Source organism: Cetorhinus maximus, chromosome 2 (assembly GCF_964194155.1).
Source record: "Cetorhinus maximus chromosome 2, sCetMax3.hap1.1, whole genome shotgun sequence".
In the NCBI taxonomy this organism is placed as follows: domain Eukaryota; kingdom Metazoa; phylum Chordata; class Chondrichthyes; order Lamniformes; family Cetorhinidae; genus Cetorhinus; species Cetorhinus maximus.
The window spans coordinates 54,837,657-54,856,327 of record NC_135880.1 but is presented as its reverse complement, the minus strand read 5'-3'; the positions used below and the strand labels follow the sequence as shown (position 1 = coordinate 54,856,327).

Here is an 18,671-nt window from a genome sequence, read left to right as displayed (position 1 = left end):
TTGAAGTGCAGTTCTTGTTGGAATATAGGAAATGCAGCAGCCAATTTGCACATAGCAAGCTCCCACAAATGTGATAATGTTTTCAATGATGTTGGCAGAGAGATAAATATTGCCAGGAAACTGGGTCGAACTTTCTTGCTCTTCTTCAAAGTAGTGTTGCAGGATCATTTACATCTACCTAAGAGGGCAGACGGGATCGCAGTTTAAAATCTTATCAGAAAGCTGGCAGCTCCGACAGTGCAGCACCCCTTCAGTACTGTACTGGGGGTGCCAGACTAGAATATATGTTCAAGTCTTTGGACTGGGACTTCAACCGAAAATCTTCTGACTCAGGGGATAAGAGTGCTGCTACTGAGTTGCACTCTGTATATATTAAAAAATTCTCCATCAGGTGACTTAGGAAAAATATAACCTACCAGCATGAAGTAAATGGGTTATACACTTCCTGCCACATGTTTAAATATTTTTGTTTTCCTTACTCCATTGTTCCTCATTTAGATTCTTAATATATATTACATACTAATGACAAGTTAATTTCAATAAAATGATATAAATAAAATTATAGTGACATTTCTGACTTCTTGTGACTCAAGATGCTGCAATACTATCAGCATTATTTCAGTAACTATGTCTCACTGAGTGTATTTCATATGTAAATAAATGCCAATAAAACACAAAGGTACTAGCCCATGGATATCACTATAATTTCAAACAGTTATGAGTGTGGAATTGAAAGGGTCTACAGAATTATGTCCCACTGGACTAATTTTGTGTGTGTTTTCTGTGTTTTTTTCTCATTCTTATTTGTATTTATTCCCATTGGGTTAATGTCTGTTAAAATAGCTGACAAAGGAATTGCATATAAAGTGCATTAAGTACCCAGATGCTAATCTTCATAGAGCGGAATTTCAAGGCCTCAGTCTGTCTTTGCATTTCCTTTCTTCCTTTTATTCTTTTTCTGCAGAGTGAATTGTGATCGATATGTGATCTTTATTTTTAACAGATATATTTTTTTGTATATTGACCCAACATTTACTCTAATTAAGGATGTGAAATGTCTACCCACAGCATCTAAATTAGAAGAGAGTAAAGCCTGTAATTGATTGGATATCTCTTTCCCATTTTTGCCCTGATATTCTCAGAGCTGTTGATTTAAAATCAAATTCTGTTTTTTTTTTACAAGGGATTCTGGCATTTTTGCCAGTGTTTTGGGAATCATTTTACACAATTCTGTCCGTTAATCATTAAGGTCATTGGTTTATAAAGATTGAATAAATTAAATTATGTTTCTATTAAATGGAATTTCAGGATTTTTGACAGTGTTTTGAGATTCTGCAATTCCTTCCATTCTTTCATAAAAAAACAGAAACTAGTTACCATAATCATTCAGGTTATTTGTGTATATTATATATACATATATATATATGAGTTTTTCTTTGCATGTTGATGTTTTGAATGCACATGTGCTCTATGTTCTTATGTTTGTGCAGATGTACTTAGTCATGTGCTCCTTTATGTATCTGAATTTCTTTTTTTCATTCATTCACAGGTTGGGGTGTCACTGACAAGACCAGCATTTATTGCCTGCCCCTAATTGGCCTTAAGAAGATGGTAGCGAGCTGCCTTTCTTGAACATAGCTGTGTGGCATGCTGGATCATTTCAGAGAGCAGTCAAAGCCAATGACATTGCTGTGGGTCTAGAGTCACATATTGGCCAGACCTTGTAAGGATGGCAGGTTTCCTTGCCGAAAGGACATTGGTGAACCAGATGGTCTGTAGGCGTGTTTCTGTGTTCATGTATGTACCTGCAATAATGCATTTATACTTGTATTCATGTAAATATTTATTTTAATTTATGTATATTCATGCACATATGCCTAAGTTCTTGTATGACTGCCTGCATTCATATATGCATCTGCATCCATGTATTTGTGACTGTTTTTGTGCATGTATTTGCTTCAAAATGCGTCATTGTAGAAATCGACTGGGTTTTTTTTAGGCATTCATATCTATTGTAGATAAGGAAGTGGCATGCACGTGATCATTTTTTTCATGCAGGATATATAGGTATATTGTCGAGTAAATTTTATCTGGAAAATGCTGTCTTTGTGAAATTTGTTTCACTCTTTATATTGTTATCAAGAATTCCCAACCAAAGGCCAGGACAAAATTAGTACCACAGTTGCAATGGTGCTATTTAGAAAGGAATCTGTGTCACAGAACATTTCTGGTGTACATGTACTGCCTCATGTGCCTCTGTAGCTCAATCTTCCGGAGCACTTGACCATCCAATGTAGATACTCAGATTCAAAGCCTTCAATTGTAGCCTTGAAATGGATGTGAAAGGAAGGAATGCTAACATAGAGCAAGCTACCTATACCATATGAATTGAAAGGGATGTGTTAACAATAGAGCTAATACACCCCACCCCCACTCATATTTTCTCCTCTGACAAGAAGAAAAGAGTTTAACCCTGAATCCCAATCATATCCAACGTCCAAGCATGAAGAGAGGTTGGATAGACTTGGGTTGTTTTCGTTGGAGTAGAGAAGACTGAGGGGGTGACCTGATCGAGGTGTACAAGATTATGAGGGGCATGGACAGGGTGGATAGGGAGCAGCTGTTCCCCTTAGTTGAAGGGTCAGTTATGAGGGGACACAAGTTCAAGCTGAGGGGCAGGAGGTTTAAGGGGGATGTGAGGAGAAACTTTTTTACCCAGAGGGTGGTGACGGCCTGGAATGCGCTGCCTGGGAGGGTGGTGGAGGCGGGTTGCCTCACATCCTTTAAAAAGTACCTGGATGAGTACTTGGCACGTCATAACATTCAAGGCTATGGGCCAAGTTCTGGTAAATGGAATTAGGTAGGTAAGTCAGATGTTTCTCACGTGTCGGTGCAAACTCGATGGGCTGAAGGGCCTCTTCTGCGCTGTGTGATTCTGTGAAAGGAAGCAGAGGGTATGGGAATGAAAAGCAAACAAATGGAGCATGCAAAGTCTGATGTATGATAGAACCAAAAAACACTGGAAGTCCTCAACTCCCTGTAACACTGGAAGTCCTCAACTATGGCTGTAATATATTATCTTTGACATGCAACCCTCAAAGATCTTCCATATATATTCATAATAAGTTAAAATACTTGAGTGGATAGTGTTCCTTGTACATTATTATCAATGCTAACACTGTCATGATAATGGCAACAGCTGCTATTCTTATTTGTTCCAGTGGTGACATGTAACTTTTAAAAAAGATTTTCAAAATTGTCTGTTCTTGCTTTCTCCAGAGGTGACTGTAACCTCTCAAACACAACAAAAAAAATAGGGTGTGAAAACTGTCTTCATCATTGATACAAAATGACATGAAAAAGGTAGGGTTATGTCATATGATGCATTGCTCATCATGTGTGCCATAGAAATGCTGGTTGCTAGCAACCCTTGGACATTTTCTTTTTGGCAACAAAACAGCTGTGAAATCAGTGCTGTGGCATCTGCCCAATGCGGTCATCAGGAAGCCCAAAGAATTCCAGGTTCAGGCCTTACTAATGCTTTTCTGGTGAGCAATGGGCGCTTACCCCTGAATATTCCACTGGTTTGCTACAGTGGAAAATTGACGGGCCATATCACACAACAACTGGCAGGTTAAAGCCCTTTATTTGGGTGAGGAGAAAGCAGATGCAGGATAAAAATAAGCTGGCAACAGGGCAGAAGATTCTTGTCACGTCTGGGAGAACATTCCTTCTCCTGCTAGCTCCCCCAAAATTATTTAATTAAAAAACAAAAAAACAGTGTCTTCCTGGAGAGGCCTCCAGTGGGACTTCATTTAAAACAGAGAGCAGGTGAGCGTGTGGACTTCATTTAAAACAGAGAGCAGGGTGAACATGTGGACATCATTTAAAACAGAGAGCAGGGTGAGCGTGTGGACTTCATTTAAAACAGAGAGCAGGAAGACTTTTTTTAAAAAGAGCGTGGAGAGCAGCTGATTGGTGAGTTTGATTGGTAAGTATTTCTAGTCTTTAGATTAAAATTAAGGTCTATAGTTAGTGCTTAGATCTCTAGTCTTTATTTTCTCTTTCATAAAAATAGCTTGTTAAGTATAAGATCGATATTGGTGTAAATAATTAATTTCAATGAAGTGTAAAGAGCAGGGATACTAGAGTAGTTAATTAATAAATTAAATAAAGTAAGATAGTGATAGCAGGACAGGTGATGTGTTGCTGCTGCAGCATGTGGGAGCTGCTGGACACCAAGGTGATCCGGAGCAAACACATCTGTCGTAAGTTAAAAGCAAAATACTGCTGATGCTGGAAATCTGAAACAAGAACAAAAATTGCTGGAAAAACTCAGCAGGTCTGACAGTATCTGTGGAGAGGAAGACAGAGGTAACGTTTCGAGTCCGTATGACTCTTCTGGATTCGAAATGTTATCTCCGTCTTCCTCTCCATATCTGTAGTAAGGGTTTGCAGCTTGAAGAACTTTGGATCCGAGTTAAGGAGCTGGAGTCTGAGCTGCAGACATTGCGCCACATCAGGGAGGGGGAAAGCTACCTGGACACTTTGCTTCAGGAGGCAGTCATACCCCACAGATTAATAATTCGAATTTGGTCTGTGATCAGGGACAGGAGGATGTGACTGCAGGTGAGGCAGGCATGGGGACACAGGGGCTACCGTTGAAGGAGTCTCAGCCCCTGCAACTGTCCAACAGTTACAAGGTTCTTGCAAGCTGTGTGGATCAGAGCAGCGACTGCAGGGAGGATGACAAGCTGACCACGGCACCATGGTACAGGGGTCCATTCAATTTGGGGGAGGAAATAGCAACACAGTAATGGTAGGGGGCTGTATAATTAGGGGGATAGACACTGTTCTCTGCAGCCATGATCATGAGTCCCAAAGGCTGTGCTGCCCGCCAGGTGCCAGGGTTAAGGACATCGCCTCAGGGCTGGAGAGGAGCTTGGAGTGGGAGGTGAGGGATCCAGTTGCCATCTTCCACGTTGGTACCAACGACATTGATAGGACTAGAAAGGAGGCTCTACGGAAAGAATTTGACCAGTTAGGAGCTAAATTAAAAAGCAGAATCTCTAAGGTAATAATCTCGGGATTACTAGCTGAGCCACGGGCAAACTGGCATAGCGTAAATAAAGTCAAGGAGTTAAATGCGTGGCCCAAAGTTTGGTGTGTGAGGAATGGGTTTCAGTTCATGGGGCACTGGCATCAGTACTGGGGCAGAAGGGAGCTGTTCTGGTGGGATGGGCTTCACTTGAACCATGCTGGGACCAGTGTCCTGGTGAATCGAATAACTAAGGCAATAGAGAGGGCTTTAAACTAAATAGAGGAGGGGAGGGTTCTGGAGAGGGGATAATTAGGCTTACAAAGCAAAAGGATATGGCAGCATTGCAGGGCAACTACTTAGGTAATGATGCCCACAGTGTGACCGGAAGGGTCAGAGTGTACAAACATTTTAAAAATCTGCAAGTAGGGTCAAAGGGGGAAAAAAATGGTAAAAAGGTAAAATTAATGGCTCTTTACTTAAATGCATTTAGTATTCGGAACAAAATTAATGAATTAATGGCAAAAGTAGCATATAAAGGCTATATATGTTCTTATAGCCTTTATGGAGACATGGTTACAAGGAGATCAAAGCTGGGAACTAAATATTCAGAGGTATGTGACTTTTCGAAAGGACAGGCAGGAAGGAAAGGGTGGTGGGGTAGCTTTGTTAGTACGAGATGGAATAAGTACAATAGCAAGAAAGGATCTTGGATTGGAAGATGTAGAACCCATATGGGTGCGGGTAAGTAATAACAAGGGGAAGAAGACACTGGTGGGAGTAGTCTATAGGCCCCCTAATAGTAGCTATGCTGTAGGACACAGAATAAATCAGGAGATAATGAGGACACGTAAAAAGGCAGAATATTAATCATGGGTAACTTTAATCTTCATGTAGATTGGGAAAATCAAATTGGCAGAGGTAGCCATGAGCAAGAATTCATAGAGTGTATTCGGGACAGTTTCCTAGAACAATATGTTGTGGATCCACCCAGGGATCAGGCTATTTTGGATATGGTAATGTGTAATGAGGCAGGTTTAATAAATGATCTCAGAGTAAAAGATTCCCCTAGGAAACGGTAACCATAACATGGTGGAATTTAGCACTCAATTTGACAGTGAGAAACTTAGTTCGGAAACAACTGTGCTAAACTTAATTAGGGCTAATTGCAAAGGAATGAGGGCAGAGTTGGCTGGAGTGGACTGGGAAAGGAGTTTAGCAGAAAAGACGGTTGATGTACAATGGCAGATATTTAAGAAAATAGTTCATAGCTCACAACAAAAATATATCCCAGTGAGGAAGAGGGATCGTAGGAAGGGAATAAATCAACCATGGTTAACCAAGGAAGTTAAGGGTAGTATCAAAGTGAAAGAAAAAAACATACAATGTGGCAAAGATTAGTGGTAAGCCAGAGGATTGAGAAAGTTTTAAAAACTTTAAAGAAGATGACCAAAAAATTAATAAAGAAGGAAAAAATAAGCCATGAGGGTAAATTAGCAAGTAATATAAAAATGGACAGTAAGAGCTTCTTTAAATATATAAAAAGCAAGAGAGAGGTCAAAGTCAATATCGGCCCCTAAGAGAATGAGGCTGGGGAATTAATAATGGGGAACCAGGAAATGGCAGAGGATTTGAATAAATACTTTGCATCAGTCTTCACGGTAGAAGACACTAATAGCATATCAAAAATACTAAATAAACGTGGGGCAAAAGCGGGGGGAGGAAATAAATACAATAACTATCACTAGAGAAAAAGTGCTAGGGAGACTAATGGGGCTAAAGGCAGATAAATCACCAGAACCTAATGGGTTGCATCCTAGGATATTAAAGGAAATAGCTGCAGAGATAGTGGCTGCACTGGTAGTAACCTTCCAAGAATTCTGGAAAAGTCCCAGAGGATTGGAAGACTGCCAATGTAACACCCTTATTCAAAAATGGAGGGAGACAAAAAACAGGTAACTATAGACCAGTTAGCTTAACATCTGACATTTGGGAAAATGTTAGAGTCTATTATAAAGGATGTAATAGCAGAACATTTAGAAATGCATAATATAATCAAGCAGAGTCAGCATGGTTTCATGAAGGGGAAATCATGCCTGACAAATTTATTAGAATTCTTTGAGGAGTTAACAAGGAGGATAGATAAAGGGGAACGAGTAGATGTAACATATTTGGATTTCCAAAAGGCATTCGAGCCCATGGTGTTGGGGGTAGTATATTAGCATGGATAGAGGACTGGCAAACTAATTGAAGACATTGACTTGGGATACAGGGAGCATTTTCAGGATGGTAACCTGTAACTAGTGGACTGCCACAGGCATCAGTGCTGGAGCCACAATTATTTACAATATATATTAATGACTTGGATGAGGGAAATGAATGTACTATTGCCAAGTTTGCAGATGACACAAAAATAAGTGGGAAGGGAAGTGGTGAAGATGACACAAAGAGTCTACAGAGAGAGATAAACAGGTTAAGTGAGTAGGCAAAAACTTGGCAGATGGAATATAATGTGGGAAAATGTCAGGTTATGCACTTTGGCAGGAAGAATAGAGGAGCTGAATATTACTTAAATGGGGAAAGGCTGAAGGAAGCTGCAGCACAGAGGTGGTGAGACTTCAGGCCCCTCACGTGAGAGAGGGGGCCTCTGCTGCTCCTCCTCCTAGCCCTGCTCCGATGATGCTGAAAGAAGTCCTTGTGCATGAAACCCAAAAAGCTAGCATACAAGTTGAGCAGGTAATAGGTAAGGCAAATGGAATGTTGGCCTTTATTACAAAAGGAATGGAGTATAAAAATAGGGAAGTCTTGCTAACACTATATAAGGCACTAGTTGGACCACGCCAAGAACACTGTGAACAGTTTTGGTCCCCTTATCTAAGGAAAGACATACTGGCATTGGAGGCAGTCCAGAAAAGGTTCACTAGGTTGATCCCGGGAATGGAGGACAGGTTGAGTAGGTTGGACCTGTACTCATTGGAATTTAGAAGAATGAGAGTCGACCTAATTGAAACATATAAGATTCTTAGGGGGCTTGACAGGGTAGATGCTGAGATGTTGTTTCCCCTTGTGGGAGAGTCTAGGGCCAGAGGGCATAATCTCAGAGTAAGAGGGGTAGGGGGGGGAGCACCCATTTAAAACAGAGATGAGGAGGAATTTCTTCTCTCAGAGGGTAGTCAATCTGTGGAATTCTTTACTGCAGAGGGCTATAGAGGCTGCGTCGTTAAGTATTTCAAGGCTGAGATAGACAGATTTTTAATCAGTGAGGGAAATCAAGGGTTATGGGGAAAAGGCAGGAAAGTGGAGTTGAAGATTATCAGGTCAGCCATGATATGAACGGCGGAGCAGACTTGATGGGCCGAATGGCCTACTTCTGCTCCCACGTCCACCTTGTGTTCCAGGAGTATAACACTGATATGGCATGCAAAAGGAAATGTTAACTGTAAATGTCCAGTAGGGAGTGCGATAATTACACTCTCACTACCTCAATTATTATTTGGTTTCTTTTACTATGACTGCCTCCATGCCCTCTGCCCCAAGGCTTGTTGCACAATACAAGTGGGAATTCCACCAATAACTCTCTCTAAAAAATTAAGATGGGTTGACAAGGATTGGATGATAATCCCACACTGCCAAAGTTGCACCAACATAGTTTGGGAAGGAAAATCTGACCCTTTGGTGTTTAGAAGATCTCATTAAGGCATAAAGATATTGAATGGTATACTTAAATTAAATCTCAAGAGCTTACTTCTAATTAAACCAGGAGAGGAGTACCAGAGAACATAAATTTAAATTAGTTGGAAATAGTTTTAAGCCATATATTAAGGAGAATTCATTTAATCAAAGGGTACTAAACATTTGGAACAACTTACTAGGCAGAATCGTAGAACAGTACACATAGAAGCCTTCAAAATGAGACTGGTTTCTATAGTGGGGTGTTAGGGTATGAGAGGGATGTACTTCAATGGGTTGAGTGACCTTTTATCATCTTTCACTTTTCTTATATCATATTCTGATATTCTTGCATTTATGTTGGACTGCATACAAATGCCTGTTTCCCAGTCACAGTGCTTGATGGTTTAATGTGTCCTTCAGTAACCTCCTCAAGAATCTATTAACGATTATGCATTCAAGAAGGAATAGAAATATTTCATTTTTCCCTTATAGTTCTAAATGTAATCTTTACTGTCAAAACTCCTAACTACTGATTATTTCCGTCTTTATGTCAGAATGCTACTTATTGTCACCGTTAATGGTGACTTTAATTTGCCAAAAAATTAAATTGACAACTCTAAATTTTCTTCACAATTATATCATCTAGATTAAACCAGACATAAAGATTTACAGAATGTACCTTCAAAAGTAAATGATCACAATTCTTCTGCAACATCAAAGTATGCTGTAATGATTGTCCTTTATTGAAACCCATAGGGGGTCACCTTAATTAACATCTTAAGTAGCATAGTTCATACAAATATAAGAGAGGGCATGCTAAAGTATTTTTAAGGAAGATGTTGTGAGGACCACTTGTAATTTATGTTGAATTTGTCACACTCATCAGCGCACCCTGATATAGTCTTTGTGACTTCAAAACATTTTGATGGGTACAAGCGATTTTAAAATGGAAAAATTTGTTTCTTGACCCATGAAATCAAGTTTTATGAATAAACATAGTCTGTGTATCAGTACTTCTTATGTTATAAAGTATTTTTAAAATCTTTAATTATGCAATATATTCCAGTAGTCTCAGGTCTCACTCCAAAAGAAAGAATTCTCTTATAAGCTGTATTTTATTTCTGTTCAAGGTGTATTACTAATATGTAGAATGGTTTTGCAAAGGAAAAAAAAAATAGCCCTGTTAGTCAGATCACAATGGAGCAGATTTTGACTTTGCCTGAAAATGTAAACTAGGCGACATTGCATCAGCAGCCCATTTTACACCTTTTCTTAGTTCTACTTTCATTAATTTCAAAACAGCTCTCTGTTTGCTGTCATCCATTTTACAACGTCACACCAAGATAAAATTACCCCAATATTATATTTTATGCCACAATGACATCATTACACTTTTCAATATCTTTCTTTATATTTCACTAAGGATAAATCAGTACAGTTTATTCACGTACCAATCTTTTGCCCTGAATACAGGACTGCAATGTAGACTATGAGCTGCACTGAATAATATACCCATTCTATATAAAGAAGCATAGTTGGCATTTCAATATGATTCATTGCCAAAAATCTGTGACAAATTGAGACTAAACTTCAGCAGATTCTATACAAAGTTACACCTCAAGACAATGTGAAATGAAGTTACAATTTTAGGATCATAGAGGTAGTGGAATTGGAACATACCCCAAAGGACGAAATGCAGTACTATTTAAGGTTAGTGAAATTTCCATTCTCATATTAATATGTGTCAAATTGATTAAGTGAATGGGCCTGACTCATTGGATTGTGCATGTGAGCCACCTGAGTATGTTGTGAGTGAGCAACTGTGTATGTGAAAAGAGATGTATATGAGCTCAGGTTTGTTGACAAGTGAGCAAATGCATGAGAGTGCATGTGTGTGTGAGTGCAGGTATGTTGGTAAGTGAGTAAAACTGTATGTTTGTGAACACTGAGTAGAAATGGAGGTACCTGTATTTATGCCCATAAGTAGTGGTGGTAGTGGTGGTGGTGGTAGTGAGCGAGTCATGGTGTGCTGGTTGGTGAGTGAATGAACTTGCCCATAGCAAAGTCTTTGATACAAAGCAAAATACTAGAGATGTTGGAAATCTGAAATAAAAAAAGGAAGTGCTGGATATACTCAGCAGGCCAGCATCTGTGGAGAGAAAAACAGAGTTAACAGGCCAGATATTCACCTCAATTCAAAGGGCCCCATCACACACAATTTTCACTTTGGGGAGGTGGAGGCTGGATCAAATCAGGCATGCCAACTCTGGATGCAGTTCAGGGGCGGATGAGTGCTGAGGCAAGCCGGTTAGAAGGCTCGCCTTGGTTCTCTGGAACTTCATCCCAGTTATTTTAAAAGCTGTTAGGTCCTCTAACCCTCACCCCTCACACCAACACCTACTGACCTGCCCCTTCATAACCCCATGTCACTGCCATGCCCCCTCATACCCCCAGTGCCACCTCCCTAGGCACTTACCATTATCCATTATGGTCAGACCGCAGGAATGATGTGAAGATGAAAAAATAAATTTCTAATAAATCTAATAGCGCTCTCATTCATACACACAATACAGAAAAAAAGACATTCATTCATGAAACCTATTCAAAGGCTTTAAATCCCCTCAAGTGGTCAATCTGTTATAAAAACAAACATGTTTCTATTCAGTAACCACATCAAAGACAACTAATCCTTTGTATTTGGAGCTTTTGAAACTTAGCCAAGCATTCATAAGGGGCTCAGGTGTAATAACAGTATGTGGGAAATGTCAACAATGAACTCTCTTGAAACTGCAGGAACAAATTGTAATGTATTTTTCTAAGCTACATCAGATGGGCTGTCAATAAAAGGGGTCCAGCAGCCAGTGCTTTTTTTACTCTGACAGCTACAGCCTGTTTGTTTTTCCCCCATGTTTAAAAGGCCAGGCATTTAAATAACTTCAGATCATGACACAGAAAAAGACCTTAACTGCCCTTCAAGAACCTTTACATCTCTCCCATAAATTCATGGGCAGGGTTTTCCCGTCGGCGACCGGGCCCCGCCCCCCATTCGCCGATGCGTAAAATGAAGCGCAATGACATCGGGCAGAACTGCCAACATCACTGCGCCCCATTTAAATTTTCAGGTAGGCGGGGGCGCAGCAAAATTAGCTCTGCGCCTGCCAACCTGTCAATGGCCAATTGAGGCCATTGACAGAATCATTAAAGTGATTAATGGACCTGCCTGTCCAACCTTAAGGTTGGTGGGCAGGCTGAGAGCCATGGCGGGAATTAGAAAAAGCATGAAACCTCATCCACGGGCAGGATGAGGCTTCATGTAGGTTTTTAAAAATGTAACTAAAGTTTTTTTTTAAATTATGGACATGTCGCAACTCATATGACTATGTCACATGACGGGACATGTCAGAGAATTTTTTTTCTCTATTTTAAATTTTTTTATTGTGGAGCCGATCTCCCTGAGGCAACACTTAGCCTCAGGGAGATGAGTGCGCTCTTTCGTGTACATGCGTGAAAGAGCGTACTCTCGGGTTTCAGGAATCCCCCCCTCCACCTGCACAGGGAGTGCATAGCGCTTCTCCCCCGACGGGGGGAAAATCCTGCCCCATGACTCCTGCACTGTGAGTTAACATACTTGGAAGAGCAAATATTATATCTGTATAAATTCAGCACTATTTTCAAATGGCCAAAAGATTCATGTTTCATAATCTGTGTGATTCACAGACTAACCTTTCCCCTACTGGCAAAAATTGTATTGGCCGGAAACGGGGCAGGGGGGGAGGACTTCTACATCCAGGTCCCACCCGCCATTTTTATGGGTCTCCAGAGTTATCTCACCTCCGCAAAAATTCAGCCCCAAGTTTCAGGTTGATGACCTTTCATTAAGTTCAGTTTTTCTCTACACTGATGCTGCCAGGCTTGCTCAGTATTTCCAGTACTTTCCATTTTTATTACAAAAGTCTTTGACGGTCTGCCCATGCCATCCAAACTCATTCTGGAAACAGTGCAGCAGGCCATACATACCATGATTGAGCTTGTAATCCCACAGACCCAGATTCTAGTTTGCTAAACTGCAAAGTACATACTTAGGACTAGAAATTTTATTTTCCAACACCTGAATTTAGGGTAAAAATGGATCCCATTTTGCATACTGCGTCTACTGCCCAATGTGCAATGGCAGCACCAAATTGGACTGCATTGCTTTCAGGAGTCCCTGGTAGCTGCCTGAACTCAACTCTGGGCAAACTAAATATACGAAGAAGGTCCTGCGCCTATGTCAAGCTAAAGGAAGCGCTGAAGATCAGGAAAGAAACAGAAGGGAACTTTTCAGAAAATAATAAGCCAGGAGAAGCAGGACTGCTCCATGCTAAAACTGCCTTCAGTGCCACAATCCCCACCCCAAACAAGGTTTTTTGACATCTTATCTACTTCCCATCACCGATGAACTGCCTCTTGGAGTGCTGCTAGTGCCTGCAGAACATTGGTCCTGCACCCCTAAAGATGCAAGAAGACCAAAATCGCGGGTCCTCTGATGATCAGTTTAGGTATGGTGGCCATTGCTGTTGCTTGGTTTGCGCCCCAGAATAGGTACAAATGAATTTTTAGGCCATAGAATCCACTGCAGCACACAGACTGCTGCCCTAGGTGGAAAGTCTAGAACTAGGGGACATGGAGCTGGATTTTACGCCTCCCACCCCAAGCCCACTGGTGTGTTTTTGTTAGGGGAGCACGTAAAATATGACGGGTGCCCAGCCCACTGTAGTATAAGGCACATATAGGGTTAATGTTGGACTGAGTACAGTAAAACCCACACAGTGATGTAAGAAGGCACATGATCCAGACCCAAGGGTCAGTGTGGTGTTGAGCAGAGATGTGTGTAGCCCTAAGCATGGAGACAGCTCCTAGCTTGTACACTTTACTGTACGTGTATAATTGTTCTAGCAGTTAATAAAGACTTACCGTTAACCTACAGAAGACTATAGAGACTTCTTTAAGACAGACCAATTTGTAACCAACGCCCACAACACCCACCGCCTGCCCGCCAAACCCCGAGCTGTCCCCATAAACCATTAGATGGGCGGGCACCAAAATTGGCAGACCACCACTATATATAAATAAATAATTAAAGATCAATTGAGCTTGTTACTAAGCCAGTTGGCCAGGATATTATGCTGCCCATGCTATAGTACATTTGGTGTGGGCAGGCGAGCGGGAGTAGGCAGGCCATTTTTTTGAGAGCAAGTAGAAAATGGAGGAAGCAACATGTGCATTGTGGGCACACACCCCCAATATGTCACCCACCCCCCTTCATTCCTCATCACCTGCCCTCCAAAACCCGCACCCCCACACCACCCCACCTCTCCTCTCTTCCCAGGCTCTTGGATCCAACCTCGCCTTAAAGGTCAAGGCCTTACATGTCTCTGGTATCTATTGCTTTTCTTCATACTCCTGCTTGCAGTCCCAGCAGTGGTTAGACATTGCCAGGACTCCTACTGAGCAGCAGGGGCAGAAGTCCCACTGAGAGGCAGAAGTCCCACTGAGGGGCGGAAGTACCATTCTCACCTGCTTAAGCCGACCGGCAGCACGTTAGTGCTGTGGGGAGGGCTTGTTTTATGTGGGTCAGCTGCCGACCGACATTTCCTCCATGGGGTGGGCAATACACACTGCCCATACCCCTGTAAAATTCAGCCCTTAGTTTCAGGATAAGGGGTTGGCTATTCCAGATTGAGAAATGTAGAAATTCCTTCACTTACGTGTTGTGATTCTTTGAATTTCTTCATCCCATAAGGCAGCGAATGCTCAGTTGATGAGTATTTTCAAGTCTGAGATTGATAGGTTTTTGGGCACTAAAAGGATCAAGGGATATTGGGATAGAGCGGGAAAGTGGAGTTGAGGTATAAGTTCAGTCAAGATCTTATAGAATGGTGGAACAGGCTGAATGGACAATATGTTTTACTCCAGCTCCTATTTCTTATATCCTTATTAGCACAACTCTGATTGCAATAGTGAGAAGGTGCAGTTACTACAACAAGAGCTATCCATTTAACAAATTGGTGTCTCTGAGATATAAGCTAATCGGAAAGGTAAATTGCTTTCACTTATGACTGTGAAACCACCGAGAAATCTGGACCATCTTTCTTAAAATCCACACTGCACAATGACTGTCAGGAACACCTTAGTACTCCCACATAAATACGGGTTTGCAAGTGAAGTAGAAAAGAACAGTCCCTTTCTCCAAACAATAGAAGTCAGTTTGAAATATCTCTCTCCCTTCTCTTTTTCCCTTCTTTTTTTCTTCCCGGAACTAACATTTACTTAAATGCATAATGCCACACCAACATATACAACTTTGATAAATGTTAACCGTCCAAGACTAAATTACCATGTCAATTCATTGTACATTGACTTCATAAAGAGGCGCGAGAGGGAGAGGCGGAGATGATTGATGAGTGACAGGTAAGTAAACATTTTATATAAAGTTAAAGGCATGTCAGTGCAGCCCAGCCATGTGGAAAGTCCATCCTGCAGGATGTGGGAAGTCATACAGGCACAAAATGCCCTCGATAACTACATCTGCAGGTAATGTCACCAGGTGCAGAAACTTGAGCTCCGGGTTGCGGAACTTGAGTGATGGCTGGAGTGACTGTGCTGCATCTGCAAGGCTGGATATTACGTAGAAAGCATGTTTAGAGAGGGAGTCACACCGCAGCTAAGAAGTACACAGGCGGAGAGGGAATGTGTGACACCAGAGTATCTAAGAGAAACAGGCAGGTAGTGCAGGAATCCCCTGAGGCTATCTCACTCTCTAGCCGCTTTTCCATTTTGGATACTGGTGAGTGAGATGATTCCTCAGAGGACTGTTTCAAGAGCAAAGTTTGTGGCACCACGGTGGCCAGGCTGCACAGGAGGGGAGGATGAACAATGGAAGTGCTAAAGTGGTAGGGGATTCCATAGTTAGACGAGCAGACCGGTGTTTCTTCAGCCGTAGACATGACTCCAGGATGGCATGTTGCCTCCCTGGTGCCAGGGTCAAGGATATCACAGAGCGGCTGCAGGACATTCTTTTGGGGGAGGGCCGAGCAGCCAGAGGTCGTGGTCCACATTGGGACCAATGACATAGGCAGGAAAAGAGAAGAGGTCCTGAAAGCAGATTTTAGGGACTTAGGAAGGAAAATGAAAAGCAGGACCTCAAGAGCCATAATCTCAGGATTACTCCCAGTCTCACATGCTAGTGAACATAAGAATAGGAAGATTGAGCAATTCAATACGTGGCTGGAGAAATGGAGTAAGAGGGATTGCTTTAGATTTCTGAGGCACTGAGGCCAGCTCTGGGGCAGGTGGGACCTGTACAAGAGGGATGGGTTACATCTTAACAGGACTGGAACTTATGGTCTTGCAGGGAGGTTTACTAGTGCTGTCAGGATGGGTTTAAACTAGATTGGCAGGGGGATGGGAACCTAAGGGGAAATTCAGAGTGGAGAGGAGAGGAACTGGCAGTGGGAAGTAGAAAAGTATTAACTGATAAGGAGGATACATCAGAGTATCCAGTATCAAGGTAAATTGAATACCTGGAGAATTTGATAGAACTAGAGTAGGCTATAGTAAGTCATTAGATGGGTCCAGAGCAAGGAGGCAAGTTGAAAAACCTAAATCAGGATTAATGTGCATGTCTGTGAATGCACGAAGTGTGGTTAATAAGATTGGTGAACTACAAGCACAGGTTGACAAATAGAATTATGAAATTATTGATATAACAGAGACCTGGCTCAAAGAAGGGCAAGACTGGGTGTTAAATATTCCTGGGTACAAGGCATTTAGGAGTGACAGGAAAGGAAGAAAAGTTGTTGGGGGGTGGGAGGGCGGGGGGGGTGGGGGTGGGGGGAGGTGGTGGGGCGGGGGGTGGGGTGCAATGGCAGTATTGATTAAGGATGGTATTACAGTACTGAACAGAGAGAGTGTTCCAGAGGGGTCAAGGATGGAATTTCTCTGGCTAGAGGTAAGGAATGGAAAACATGCATTAACATTGATCGGTGTAGTATACAGACCACCAACTAGCAGAAGGGAAGTAGAGAATCAAATTTGCAAAGAAATTACAGAGAGTAAGAATTATAGAACAATTAATATGGGGGACTTCAATTATCCAAATTTGGACTGGGATAGGAATAGTGCAAAGGAACATGAAGGGCGAGAGTTCCTGGAGCGTGTTCAAGATAATTTTTTGCAGCATTGTGTTTCCAGTCCAATGAGAGGGCAGGCACTGGTGGACCTGGTTCTAGGGAATGAGTTGGAGTGGATCAAATAACAGTGGGAGAGCCTCTAGGGGACAGTGGCGATTGTACCATAAGGTTTAGGTTAGCCATGTAGAAGGACAAGGAACAATCCAGAGCAGGGATAATTAATTGGGGGAAAGCCAACTTCGATGGGATGAGAATGCATTTGTGTCGGGTGAGTTGGAATCAAATGTTGGCGGAAAAGACGGTGGCTGAACAATGGGCTACCTTCAAAGAGATAGCACTGCAAGCAATGTCAAGGTTAATTTCCTTGAACAGGAAAGATAGGGCAAGTAAATATATAGCACCCTGGATGACGAGAGAGATAGTGGTGAAGATGAAAAGGAAGTAGTGCATGTATGACAGATGTCAGGTAGAAAATACAATGGAGAATCAGGCTGAATATTGAAGGACCAGAGGGGAAGTGAAAAGCAAGGAGGGAAAATGAAAAGAGACTAGCAACTAATATAAAAGGGAATCCCAAGGTCTTCTAAAAGCATGTAAATAATAAAAGGGTGGTAAAAGAAAGGGTAGGGCCAAGTAGAGATAAAAGAGGAGACTTGCACATGGAGGCAGGAGAAGTAGCAGAGGAATTAAACAACTACCTTGCATCTGTCTTTACAAAGGAAGAAGATGCTACCCAGGCCGAGGTGAGAGAGGAGGTAACTGCTACACTTGAGGAATTTACAATTGAGAAGAAGGAGGTATCAGAAAGGCTATCTTTACTTAAAATTGATAAGGTACCAGGACTGGATGAGATGCATCCGAGGATACTGAGGGAGGTGAGAGGGGAAATTTCAGAGGTGTTGATAATAATCTTCCAGTCTTCCTTAGACACCGGGGTGGTGCCAGAGGACTGGAGGGTTGAGAATGTTACACATTTGTTCAAAAAAGGGGTGCAAGGATAATGCCGGCAACTACAGACCAGTCAGTTTGACTTCAGTGGCAGGGAAACTGCTGGAAACTATGGGCAGAGCTTTCTGTGCCCAGTGGCAGCGGCTATGATAGGTGGTGTGCATGGACAATATGGCGGGAAGGCAGGTCGCGATCATCCTCTCAGCCTGCTAATGGCGGGCCGCATTTCCCGCCAACGGTTGTTGGGGAGCTTATTGTAATACTCTTGGCTCTTAGTCAGATAGTCCATCCACGTTGGCGAGTTTCACAACAGCACACAGGCGACGTGCACTTGCCGGACTTCACTTGGGGGTACAGGAGATGAGCGAACAACATCATTCTGCAGAGCTCACCAGGGTCACCTGTTGCTTTGCAGGCTTCCGGGGCACCGGGGTGAAGTGCCACCCTGCCACGGAGGCAACTGTTGTCAGTGGTGGGGGGTGGGGGAAACTGCTGCCCTAGCGTTGGATCCTACGCACAAGAAATCGAGATGGGGGGCAGGGTAGGTGAGGGAAGTGACCATGCAGCAGGGACACCTGTATAAACTGACCATTCCTCTGCAACTGAGAAAGTTCAGGCGCAGCCACAGTGATATGATTGAGGTCGGGTTCCTAGACTGCCCGCCCACACAAGCAACGCGGAGGCGCCAAAGTGCCAGCAAGCGCTCCAGACCTTCCCCCCAACCCCTCCCTCCAGCACTCCCTAATGCTCCCCGGCACAGATTGCGACCAGTTTATTGGACCATGGAGCAGTTGGTCTGCACACATTGTACAATCTCCTCGCCAACACTGGCCATGTAGCAG

The 18,671-nt window shown here is 42.4% G+C and overlaps 1 long non-coding RNA gene across 3 annotated transcripts in view; it reads left to right on the top strand.

Annotated features, from left to right (window-relative positions):
* Positions 1-18,671, top strand: part of LOC144694466 (uncharacterized) — a 261,059-nt gene that overhangs the window by 222,101 nt on the left and 20,287 nt on the right. For 2 of the 3 annotated variants that reach the window (XR_013579760.1, XR_013579759.1), the window contains exon 4: positions 1,550-1,797. This is a non-coding gene — a long non-coding RNA (uncharacterized LOC144694466). Of the gene's footprint in view, positions 1-1,549; positions 2,095-18,671 lie in introns of those variants that run through there. The other variant, XR_013579758.1, reaches the window with a different exon arrangement.